We start from the raw sequence: 12,299 nt of genomic DNA on the forward strand, positions 1-12,299 counted from the left end.
ATAGTTAATAGGTAGTACAATGATCAGCTATCACAGTAACCTCAGTTAAAGTAGCGCTTATGCTTAGGGAGAGGCGGTACTACCAATGAAAAGCAATTTGCAAATTCAAGGTTGACTGTGTCAAGAAAGACAATTATAAAATCAACTTCATTTGCAGGTGCAAAGAGCCAACACCATCTGCTACTGGCAATATGTAACCAGCGGGCGAGAGGAGGGATAAATCAAACCGATAGTACAGTAAAAGCTGAACAACTGGTTGTCCACCCCTTGTCCTAGGGGCCTTCTCTAGGTACCCTGATACCTCCCAGCACCTGCACCTTGTGCTGCCATGCTGCTGGCTGTCATGTAGAGGAGCTCTGTTTGATGGTGGTTTCCATAGTCTTCTCAAACTAGCTGTGCTAGGAAAAGGCATGCAAAGACGTTATAATTATAAGCAGATCAAGAAGTTGTCTTTCACACTGCTATTTCTTTAAGCATTCTGTGATGTTAACCTGTTTTAGAAGTGAAAAGAAATCAGTTAGCCAACAGCAATGTTGAGTTAACAGACACTGGTATGAGGAGAGATTGGGACAGCCAAAGGTCGTCTTGCCAATTTCTTGGGGGTTTATGGGTAAATAACGGGTACAAGTGACACAGTGTGAGAAATCTGACCCACATGCATGCTGGAAGGTGTTGAGGCACTGAGGAGTTAAGTCTTGTGTTACGTGAGAAAAGCTGTTCTGCTTGCCTTCACAAAAGAGACAGGGAGACCGTGGTGCAGGTGGGGTGGGACACGGAATAATACCCTGCTCCAGCTGACCCAGGCCCATCAGAGGAGCTGCCAGCTCTTCAGAGGCCCATCTGCACCAGCTCAGGGGAGCAGAGAGGCCCAAGGGTGGGCGGGAACCCAAACTAAGGACTCAGAGGAAGGGGCTTGCCAAATCCAGTAGGCTGCTAGAGAGACCCACGCTGTGTGTGCCTGTATCTAGCTAGGTATCTCCGTCTGCAGACACATCTGCATGCACGTATCTTTGTATACAGAGCTATACGTGTTTCTGCACTGTCACATCCTCAACAGCCTGCTGGATTTAGCAGTAGAATGCCTGACACTGTGGTCTGGAGCTGAAGGTGTGATGGATAGGAAAGAAACCAAAGCTCATGTTAGAGAAAAAGCTCCACTAACAGGCATAGTTGAAGAGGTGTGGTTTGGTAGTGGGAAACATCTCTTGGCATGCTGGTTGTTCAAAGTCTCATACATTTCTGCCTTGCTTAAGAAAGGCATCCTTTGTCTGAACCCCTTGCTCTGGAGTGCAAGGAACACTGGCAGTGGGGTGCAGGGAGAAGCTGAAATTCCCTTGGTCACATGCGATTTGCCTGCACTGTTTGCATTGTACAGACAAAATGAAAAAAAACCCAAACAACCAACCCTCAGCATGCCCTCGCTGTGTGCGAATAGCACGTGGTCAGGTACTACGACGCTAGGTAACTGGTCCAGACGCTTAGACAGAAATTATGCAAGATAGACACCTGCACAGAAGATCAGTTCCCTGTTTTATGGAACAGGATACAGCTCTGCTTCAGCATAGTGAGCTCGGGTATTGCCAGATGTGTTAGCAGCACGTCCTGGTTTCAGCTGGGATGGCGTTAATTACCTTCTTAGGGGCTAGCGCAGTGCTGTCTTTTGGCTTTGGTGTGAGGCACTGCAGTTCCTCAGGCCTCGCTAGCAAAAAGGCTGGAGGGGCGCAAGGGCTGGGGAGGGGAGACTGCCAGGTCCGCTGACCCGAACCAACCGCAGAGGTGTTCCATGCCATGGGACGGCACGCCTGCTCTCTGTGTACCTGGGGGCTGGCTGGGCAGGGGGCTTGTTGCCTGGGGACTGGCTGGGCATCAGCCAGTGGGTGGCCAGCAGTTGCGTTGTGCACCACCTGCTCCTTTCTTCCTTTCCCTCTCCCTTTTCATTATAACTATTATTGTCACTGTTGTTGCTATTCTTCCATTTTTATTCTGTTTCAATTATTAAATCGTTCTTACCTCAGCCTTTGAGTTTTGCGTTCCTTTCCAGCTCTCCCCATCCCTCTGGCTGAGGGGGGAGCGAGCGAGCGGCTGCGTGGCACTGGGTTACCAGCCGGGGTTAAACCACGACACCGCACCACTTGCAGGGTAGCGGGGGCTGTTTCCAACAAGCAGCAAGGAGCAGCCACCCACATTTGAGAGCAGGTTTCTCACTGGCAACCAGAAAACAGACACGTCATCGCTGCAGTGAATGACTGGACCGGGCTTTCCCTCGCTGCTGTGCTCGATGTTCACGCTGGTTTGCCCAGCAGCCAGTAACCTCCGCTTCTCGCTGGGAGCCAGCAGTAAAGCAGCATTTACCACTGGCTTTTCTAGGCACACAGAACGTGCAGCTGCTTTGTTTTTAGTCACAAGTGCTTTATCTCTATACCCAGGGAAGTGTGGCGAGGGGTACCTCTGAGCTAAAGGCAGGATGAAAACAGGACACAGGCGGTCAGCGTGCTTATAGGGTACCAGAGTTTAGTTCCCTCTGCAGAGCATCAGTGGAGCGCAGTGGCAGCGATCAGCAATGAATTATAAGCAAAAGCCTGGATGTTTCAGAGGTCAGGACTCACTGGGTAGACATACTAGTGCTGCAGCAGCACTACTCAACCACTACTCTGCCAATGAGTAACTGAAAAACTAATGTTTTGTAGCAACAATTCAACATGGTATTTTGAAGACAGCAAAACCTGGGAAACTCCTGACACATTTGCTCATGAGGAAAAAGCAACTGGCATAATAAGATTTTCTGAAACAGAGTTGTTTATTCCATACAACTGATTGCAAAGATCTGCAACCTGCTTGTAGCTACTGACCCCAAAGGGTTTCTAATGTACCTGAGCAAAGAAATCAAGAAACACGCTTGCTTTCTTCTTTGGAAAGAGATCAGGAAGTTCCTGAACCTGAACTTGACTGTTCGGGCACAAGCCAGAGAAAGCCTTGCTAAAGTCAAGGTAAGCAACACGCACTGCTCTTCCTCTGTCCACTCAGTTACTCACACATCGCTAGAAAGGTACCAGGTCAGTGCGGCATGATTTCACCCTTTGCAAACCCATGCTGACTCCTCCCTACCAAATTCTTGTCCCCAGCATCTTTGGAAATGGCTCCCAGAGTACGTGCTCCGCCACCTTCCCAGGCAGCACGGTGAGGCTGCAGTTCCCAGCTCCTCGGTCTTGCCCTTCTTGAAGATGGGACAGACATTCCCTGTCTTCCAGGCCTCAGAGCCTCCCCCAAGTGCCATGCCCTCTCCTGCTTCATCAGGAGTGTCCCCACAGTGACACTGGGGATGGACTTTCGAGTGCAGGAATTGCCTGGACTTCTCTGTACCCCCTCACACCTCATCATAACTGCTATCAATGCCGGTTATGGCAGATGCCAACACCGAATTTCTGTTCTGCTGCTCCACCAGCCAAGAGCTCTCCCCTCTCACTAAGAGCTGGCAGCAGAGAGCGGTGAGGAAACTTGAGCACAGGTCACGTCTGAGTTTATCACAGTGACTGACAACACAACGTGAATGTCAAGATGTTCTGTCCCTGCTTCCTCTGTGCAGAGACACTAGAAAGTAGCAAAAGCTGAACTTCTCTTTGACCACTCTGGTGCAGGCTGGAGAAATTTCGTTACACCTTTTTCCTTTGCAGGGGATCAAAACCTGTGGGATTTCCCAGCGTTTCACGGCCACCAGAAGCTCACCTGCTACCTTCTGCCCAAACCACAAGGAGGATTGCTCTAAAATACAGGGAAAGTCTGGGAACTGATCATGAGTACCGCAACACCAGCCTGCGGTCTTAACACAATTGTGGAAAAGGACATACACACATGCTGGCCTTTTGCCTGGCCTCCAGGACAGGCTGAAGGTGCAGCGGTGAACAGAGCTGAAAGGAGCAGAGCGCTCTGGAGAGCTGTACGGTTAGGGAAAGGGGTAGAAAGTGATGTCAAGAAGGGAAACGATAAAACAAAGACATATATTAGATGACAAAGTTTATTAAATTTCAAGCTGAAACAGAATATCTGGAATTAAATACAGTATATTAACTTCACAAATATGTATTCATATAAAAAGGAACAGCGTCACAGCAACATTCATTGCTTTCCTCACTGCCTGTTAACTCAAGTCCTTGAATTAGTGGGTAAAACCCCCAGATTTTTCCAGTCTTAATTGATCTCGGGACAACCATTCTTCCTTTCCCAGAACTGGGACTTTGTTCTGTCTTCTTCTGATCACTACTGACTTCTGTGGACAGAAAATGACAATGTAGATCTTCAGTAACAGGTAACTCCCTGAAATAAGTAAACCTGCTTCTTTTATTGACACAAATGTCCCAGAACACTGGCTACCATCTGGGCTACAGCCACATCATCAGCTGCTAGCAGCAACAAAAAGATTGGCTGTCCTATCATACAAGGTTTGGAAAGTACTGAGGAGACTGGAAGTTAATATTTTAACATTCATTTTTCCCGCACATGAAGTGTTTCAGGTACGGCACAGCTGCTGATGTAGTAACTGGGGATGTCTACAGCTGCAGCGACCTTTAATACGAACCCCAAGATGAATACCGTGAGGGGCCATGGGCACAAACTGAAACACAGAGGGTCGGGGCTGAACATCAGGAAATGCTTCTTTCCGATCAGGGTGACTGGGCACTGGCACAGGCTGCCCATGGAGGCTCCATCCTGGGAGATGCTCAAAAGCCAGCATGGTCCTGGGCAACCAGCTCTGGGTGGTCTTCCCTGCGCAGGGGAGCTAGAACGGATGACCTCCAGAGGTCCCTTCCATCCTCACCCGTTCTGTGGTTCTGTGATCCAAAACAAACATACCAAACCCACCACATAACTCTCTTGGCACTGCTACACACTCACAGTAATGGTAAACCTAAGGCGCATAAGGTGACAGCAACGTAAAGTGCCCTGTCCTCCAGCATGACCACTGGTAAAGATTTCACTTTATCGGCAGAAACAATCACGGCATCTGGACTGAAGCAGCAGGCTCAAATCACATCAAACAATGTCCTAAGCATTAAAGTAACACTGGAAACATTAAAAACACATAGGGTGAAAGGATTAAGCAGAACAAAGGGAATGCTTTCGTTAAAACACAGAACATCAGTGGAGAAAAAATAATGCATCTACCTTAATAAGAAACATTCTGACAATTCCGTCACGCTCAAGAATCAAGGTGAGTCATTCTGCTAGTCAGAAAAAAACAGGTGTGCTTCTTAGAGTGAGTGCAAAATAAAACACCTATGCATCAATAAACCAACAGGCAAGTGCAATGTGCTTGACATCCATTTAATAGAATTCACATTTGGACTGCAATAAACACATTTTCACATCTGAACTGTGGGATGAGAAACTATAGACGCGCTATGTAAACAAAATCCTTTCCGGAGCTTTTTTCCCAGCATTTTGTTCAAATCAGGTAATTTTTGGTTAAAACATCGCGGTACTCCTGTACTGCCCTGCAAAGGGGATCCTGGTCAACGTGGATACTTTTTGAAGATCCATCAGAAAATACCATGGGAGAAGCTCCAGCAGATCCAGCTTCAAGTTCAGCAGTGGCTAGGGAGAAGAGAAACAAGATTCCGGTGTTGCTTTTACACTAGACAGGGCCAAATCAGTCACTATGAAAACATCATGGATAACTGGAGAGACTATAATCCAGAAAGAGATTTAAAAACTTCCAAGGGATCGTAACAATCAAAGGGCTACGCACAAAGGAAGAAACAATCTTTTTCCACATTTGCTTACCAGTCAACAGTATTTCTAAAGCCAGTGAAAGAAATTCTATAGGCTACACAGCGAACGTCTTCAGGGAATCCACAAATGACTCCTGCTTACACCAGTGCTAAACTGAGCCCCCCTGCAGATCTCTCGAACCTCCAGTATCTGTTTTCCTTGAATGTTCAAAGCAGTGATTTATTGGAACTCTACTCCTAAAAACCAGCTTCTGCCTTCTCTGTGACAAACTTAAAAAGAATCCGCCGGTGAAAACGCAAACACCTTTGCAGTGCAGTCAGGCCAGGACAAGTCTCCTAGCCTGGCACTTTCTTTGAGGGGCGTCTTTGTATCTCACCCTGGCAAAACCCTCTCTCCTCCACAAAAACACATACTCAATGACAGCAAGCCCACCTTTACTGTTCTTCTCCAGCCACATTTTTCAGACAAGGTCCTGAAACCAAACGCACTCTATGACACCTAGCAGATGCACAGTCAGGTTCAAAATGCACACGGATGAAATGCAACGGCTTTGTGTCCATTCGGACACACGGAATGAGCTGTGAAGCTACAGCTGAACACTCTCTGTATTACCAAAAGCATGCAGGAACAGAAGGAAATTCTCGCAGGGGCCACCTGCTTTGAAATAGCACCAGTCACTGCAAAGCAAAGCAGTGACTCTGGAGGAACGACTACCCTGAAACAGGTGGAATTCCTCTTTCGACACCTGGCCTCATATTATAGAGCATGTTTCATGCTATGTGTTAAAAGCATTCAACTCATCTTATGTTTGCCTAAGTGCTACTAAATCATTTTTTCCTAAAGAAAGGGTATCTTTCATCACTGATTATATTTTTCTTGCTTATTCAAAAAAGACTGCAACATAAGCTACAAATACAAGCAATGAATAAGAAATAGCAAAAAACCAAGGTCCAACAGCAGAGAAGTGCACGGTATGATTTAGTGCGGAATGCAACTGATGCACATGGAAGAAGCAGTGATGGCTGAAGTCTATAAACATCTTCTCTCGGGGCTTCTTTTACGTTTGACATTTGTGCTCAAGGATTCACTCTAGAAAAACGTGACTTCAGCTTAAGCCAAGTGCACCCGTGTAGAGGAAGTGGGTTAGTTTTCTCTGCACTTGTCTTTTTCAGGCAACTGCATAACATTCTACACAATCTTTTGGTAAGCTGGAAGTTTTCACATTCGAGTCTAAACTGGAAAGCTAGCAGAAAAACCTCCCTGTGCTTAGCACAGGAACTTCACAGCTTTCAAGCCATTATGTTCAAGAGTAGGAACACTCCTCTTTTTCCTTAAAAATGCCCCTAACATAGTGACACATTACCTTGTTTAAGTTCTTTAGCGATTTTTTCATCTAGTTCCTGCCGTACCTAGAATTATACAGAAAATACAGTTAATATTTTAACAGTTACGTTTTTCTAATATTAAACTTCTAAAACATTCTTAAAATCCACACATAATGAGAGAAAACCTAAAAATATAATTCCAAGTAGACACATCTTGGTTTGGGGTTTGATTTCTACTGAAGAGAAACTTTTGGTCCATCGGGCTGCAGCTGCCTCATTGCTCAGCAACGTTAACAAAACAATTTGTAACTCACCAGCTGGATTATTACTGGGCATTTAACAAAATACACAGGAAGAAAGCAAGAAAGCCTAGCGCAGTTATTGCAGTGAAGGTATGGCTGAAGTTTATCATCAAACACACGAACAGAATGTCAGCTACATGCCGAGATAGGTACAAATGCCACCCACAGGGACAAATCAGCCAGTTGAGGCTGGCTTCTGCAACTTCACAGAGAGAAGAGCTGCACCAGCAGCTGCTGCAGGATTGACATACACCATTTGTATAGAAAAAAGCGTGTGCCAGTATTCTTCTTTTCTCCACCTTAAGATGGGAAATTGAAAGAGCTCCTACAGATGATGCCAAAACTTCTTTATTGTTATTGCAAATACCACGACACACATTTATAAAAACATAAAAGCACACACAATTTTTTCTTGCAAACTGTGTACTAAGAAAAACAACCGCAGCTACAGCTTCTACGCAGCGAGTGCTGTGGGGTTTATTATGTAGCTGGAATCAGCCTGGATCACTACAAAGGAGCACTTACGCCTCTTCTCCCCTAGAAAGTGGGTATTGTTACCAATTAAGTTATTCTCACTTATGATTCTGCCTTCAGAAGCCTTCACAAGAAGGAATCACATCTCTTAATTTAAGAGTCACAGTCCAAGCGCTATATGCTGCTGTTTACATTTGATGATACCTGCTACTCCTACATTTTTTCCATTAAATTTGTGACACGCAGAAGTGAATTTCCAAACAGATATCATACAGCTTCCAGGGCTACAATGGCCATGAAGATGCTGCAGGGCTTGGACCTCGTGAGCTATATGGAGAGGCTGAGAGCTGCAACTGTTTCTTTACTGGAGAACAGGAAAACTCAGAGGGACCTTATCTATGTGTATAAATACCTGGTGGGGGGAGTACAGAAGATGGAGCCAGACTCTTCTCAGCGGTGCCAAGCAAAAGAACAAGAGGAATAGGCACAAATCCAGATAGAGGAAATTTTAACACAAGGATTTTTACAATTATTATTTTTTTAAAAATTGTAAGCATGGACAGACACTGGAACAAGTTGCCAGAAAAGGTTGTGGAGTGTCCATCCTTGGAGATGTATAACACTTGGCTGACAGAACAGTGACAAAACCTGCTGTGGCTGACCCTGCTTTGAGCAGGGGTGATGCTGGACTAGACCATCTCTAGAGGCCCCTTCCCCTCACTCATTCTGCAACTCTCTTGATTTTAGTACTGAATTCCTGGGGGAAGGAGCATTTATTTTATGAAATGAGCAGACCCACCTAGCAGCATAACAACAACAAGAAGAACGGAAACACTGCACAGGGTACTCAACAGGACAGAGAGAGCAAGAGCCTCAGGAAGGAAACCACTCTGCTTACCCTCACAAGAGGAGCAGTAACAGGCAGTAACTGCAAGGGTCAAAGGAGCGGGGCTGTAAACCAGCGAAGCGGAGGGAAGGGCTCTCTCTCCAGGAACACAGGGATAGCTGGGACCAAATTCACCAGATCCTGCAGGAGAAGCACCACTCCGTGATACTTCATTGAAATACTCTGTGCCAACAGAGCTGCATGAACAATGGAAAAGGACCCCCCAAATCTCTAATTGTTTTCCAGCAGGTACAAGCAGAAGCAAAATTCTGGGGAGAAAGGACCCCCTAACTCCTGAGACGAGACACAGGTAACAGAAAAAAGCAGGAAAACTAATACCTAGACCAAAATACGGCCCAAACCCAGGACCAAGCCCAAGCAAATAAGTAGCAGTTGAGGTGTTAGAAGAAACCACTTTCCCTGGTTTCCTGAGTCTTCACAATGACTAGAAGGTCCACAGGACCCTCTGCAACATGTACAAATCAATCAAGAGAAGAAAAAGGTCTTGTTTTCCTCTTATCCATTCCATCAATGTCTTTGTGATTCTCATCCATGTCTGAGGGAAGAGAAATAGGTGGAAATAAAGCCAACACACTGATTTCTGAAAAGGGAATGAATGAAGAGCCAGGCAAAATACACCTCCGAGGACCTTAACTTGCCTCCACTTTTCTCCTTCCCCCCAAACCCCTGGGAAAGGCATCACAGCTGAGTGTCCCAAACCTCCTGAGCAGGTACTTCTCACCTCACTGCACATCTCTTCAGGCGGTAACACACCAGGTGTTCCTTTGCAGCAGGCACCTTCTCAACAGTTCTTTTTCAGAAAGTGGTGTTGACTTACTACTTATCCACACAGGCTGCTTTAGCACAGAGTAAGCTGGATCCTGTAAGACTCCGTGAGATGATGCTCCGAGTCTGGAGTACCGTACTGTTCTGAAGTTGAGTTCCTAGACACAACTGCTGCGACCACCAAGAACTTTTTGTATATCAGAAGTGGCAAGGAGGGTAAACCAGCCTACTCCTAGAGCTCAAAGTTCCATTATAACAGATTAAATCCATAGACTATCATCTCACAGATGGTTAACTACCACAGAAGCCATTGCATTACATCTCACAGATGGTTAACTACCACAGAAGCCATTGCATTACAAATACATAAAGCAGAGAAGTCCCCTGCAGCAGTCATTCTTTCACTTGGACAAACTAAAGTTCAAAATATGTGCAGTGTTAGGAAAATGTGAATACATCAGTAAGTTTTAATCAAAACCTAACAGCATAAACAACATTTCCAGTATAAAATACCATCCCAACATTAAACAATGCTGGCTGCAAACCTTGCCATGTATCTGGCTGCAGAGAAGAGAGACGGACAGATTTTTGATTAAGGAGCTGAAGAAGAAAGAAAAACGGCCTTAAGTTCACAGGTCTTCAGTGAGAAACAAGAACATGGCCTACATGTAAATGAAGCAAGTAAAAAAGCTAACAACAAAGACTGCTACAAGAGTGCAGAAAGCCAAATCAGAAATGGAACAGAAATTGGAAGATGAAGTAGGAAGCAGACATTTCCCTTCCCACATTAAACTGGTTTCATTTATCCACTGATTCACCCTGGTTGCAGAGTTCACTGTTCTTGTCTGTCAAGACACCCATGTTCATTTTCACCAGCCTTTGCACAGCTCTGAGGATTTAAGCTTGACATTTGTTAAACCTAACAACAGGACTCCAGTCCCAAAACCTCCTTGCAGCACTTGCAGGAGACATTCCTTGCCTTAGTCTATGGACTAAGGGAGCAGGTCTGAAATACTGAATTGCTAGTTGCTACAGTCACTGTCTAATTACATGCACAGAATTTGTCAAGTACTTGTAATTTATTCCACATTACTGAAGCTCTAATACAAATAAAAACCACCAAAAAAACCCGAAGACATTGCATGTGATTGGGATTCTACTGGTTAATAAGCTTGTGCCAATATGAACTTTTTTTGTATTTTTAAAGATCCTTTTGCACTTCAAGGTTATTCATTTCTGTAGCGTATATATTTGATAAAGGGGAAGGGGCTATACTGTGATGGAACACATTTCTTTATGCTTTTTTAAGAATAACACGCTCATTTTTTTGCTGAACTTGTGATATGACCATCTTCAACATGTACGGCTCTATGTGTAATCACTGATAGTCATGCTTAATGTTTAGGAAAACGGTGCAATCTTTCAAGCCTTTAAACACCAAATTCCTTAGTTAAGTCTAAAGAAGAAACTGTGTCCACTTGCTACTGGAGCACTTCTTCCTCTTGTCAGCATCATTTACCAGGGTTTTTTCCAACAGCTGCAGGACCAATGAATACCATCATTTTGAATAATAGCAGTGTGAACTATTTTCACCTCTTTGCCCCTGAAGCTATTTCAAAGCTTCTGCACAAACGAAATTCACACAAACATCTTCCTCTTCAGAATGGCTGGCATGTTCCCTACTTCCAATAGCCTTTCTCACCTTGAGGAAGCTACTACAAGGAACACCAAATCTGCAGAGAGCTTTGACTAAAAAAAGAAGCCTCAAAGGACTGCCTGAGGCACACTGCAATTTCAGCTTCTTAACTCCCTGTCATTTAGAGCTTCAGTGGCAGAAGCATTTGTCATCTCCAGCCAAGGCAGCATCCTGAATTTAAAGGCAAGGCAAATTCTGTAGAAGGGAACCAGGTTAGTGGGAAAACAAAGCTGAGGCATAACTGAAGTAAACAGTGAAGTGAAGAAAAGGCTTAGAGTCAGAGAAATTCTTCTGTTTTGAAACAGTCTGGTGAACAGACAGAATACCAGGCAGCACAACCAGCAAAGCATTTCAAAACAGACTAAAACTATAATCTCTGATTTCTTCCCTCATGCTCCAACTTGCCTCCTGAATGGCACGGGACTCCTGCGGAAATGACAGCACAGACTGTGCATCTGGTGATTTTGCATTTGGAAACTGATTGAGATTTGCCACCTGTTATTGTATGCAGAGGGATACATGCAGTTTTTCCCTTTTGTTACTTCCTGACTTCAAAGTCTTATGTTCCAATTCAATCCTCTTTTCTCAGATGCATGTTATGCACATGACACACTGCACCCGACTGAGAACAATTAAGCCCGCAGTTCTTAGTGAAATACTCACCTAGTCCTCTAGCAACTACTGCACCTCTGAGAACTCAGTTCCTTTCTTCTGAAGGACTCCAGAGAAGATCAGGTTTTAAGACTTCCCTGAATACACTGAACGTCAGGTGACTTGAGGCTACAGGCAGTGCCACTACAATTAGTCTCAGTTGTTCCCTAACTGGTGATTACAGGAAGAAATATCATAAAGAGATGTGCAGCTAGATTTAGTAACAGGGAGGTTATTCTTTTTTTCCTGTTTCTTCTTCAGAAAAAGAAACCATAACTGTTAAACCCTTTTCTTTTAAACTAGGACAGCTTTTTTCCTAGAAGTGGGATGGTTTCCTCCTTTGCCTTTTTCTTCTTGTAACATCTCGCTCCCATCTCTCTCTCTTTTCCCCCTGCCCTCACGTGCTCCCTGCTCCCTGTCCCTCTTGTTCCCTTGTCCTGGCTTTCTCCTTA

Source organism: Falco punctatus, assembly GCF_963210335.1.
Source record: "Falco punctatus genome assembly, contig: scaffold_57, whole genome shotgun sequence".
NCBI classification, from domain to species: domain Eukaryota; kingdom Metazoa; phylum Chordata; class Aves; order Falconiformes; family Falconidae; genus Falco; species Falco punctatus.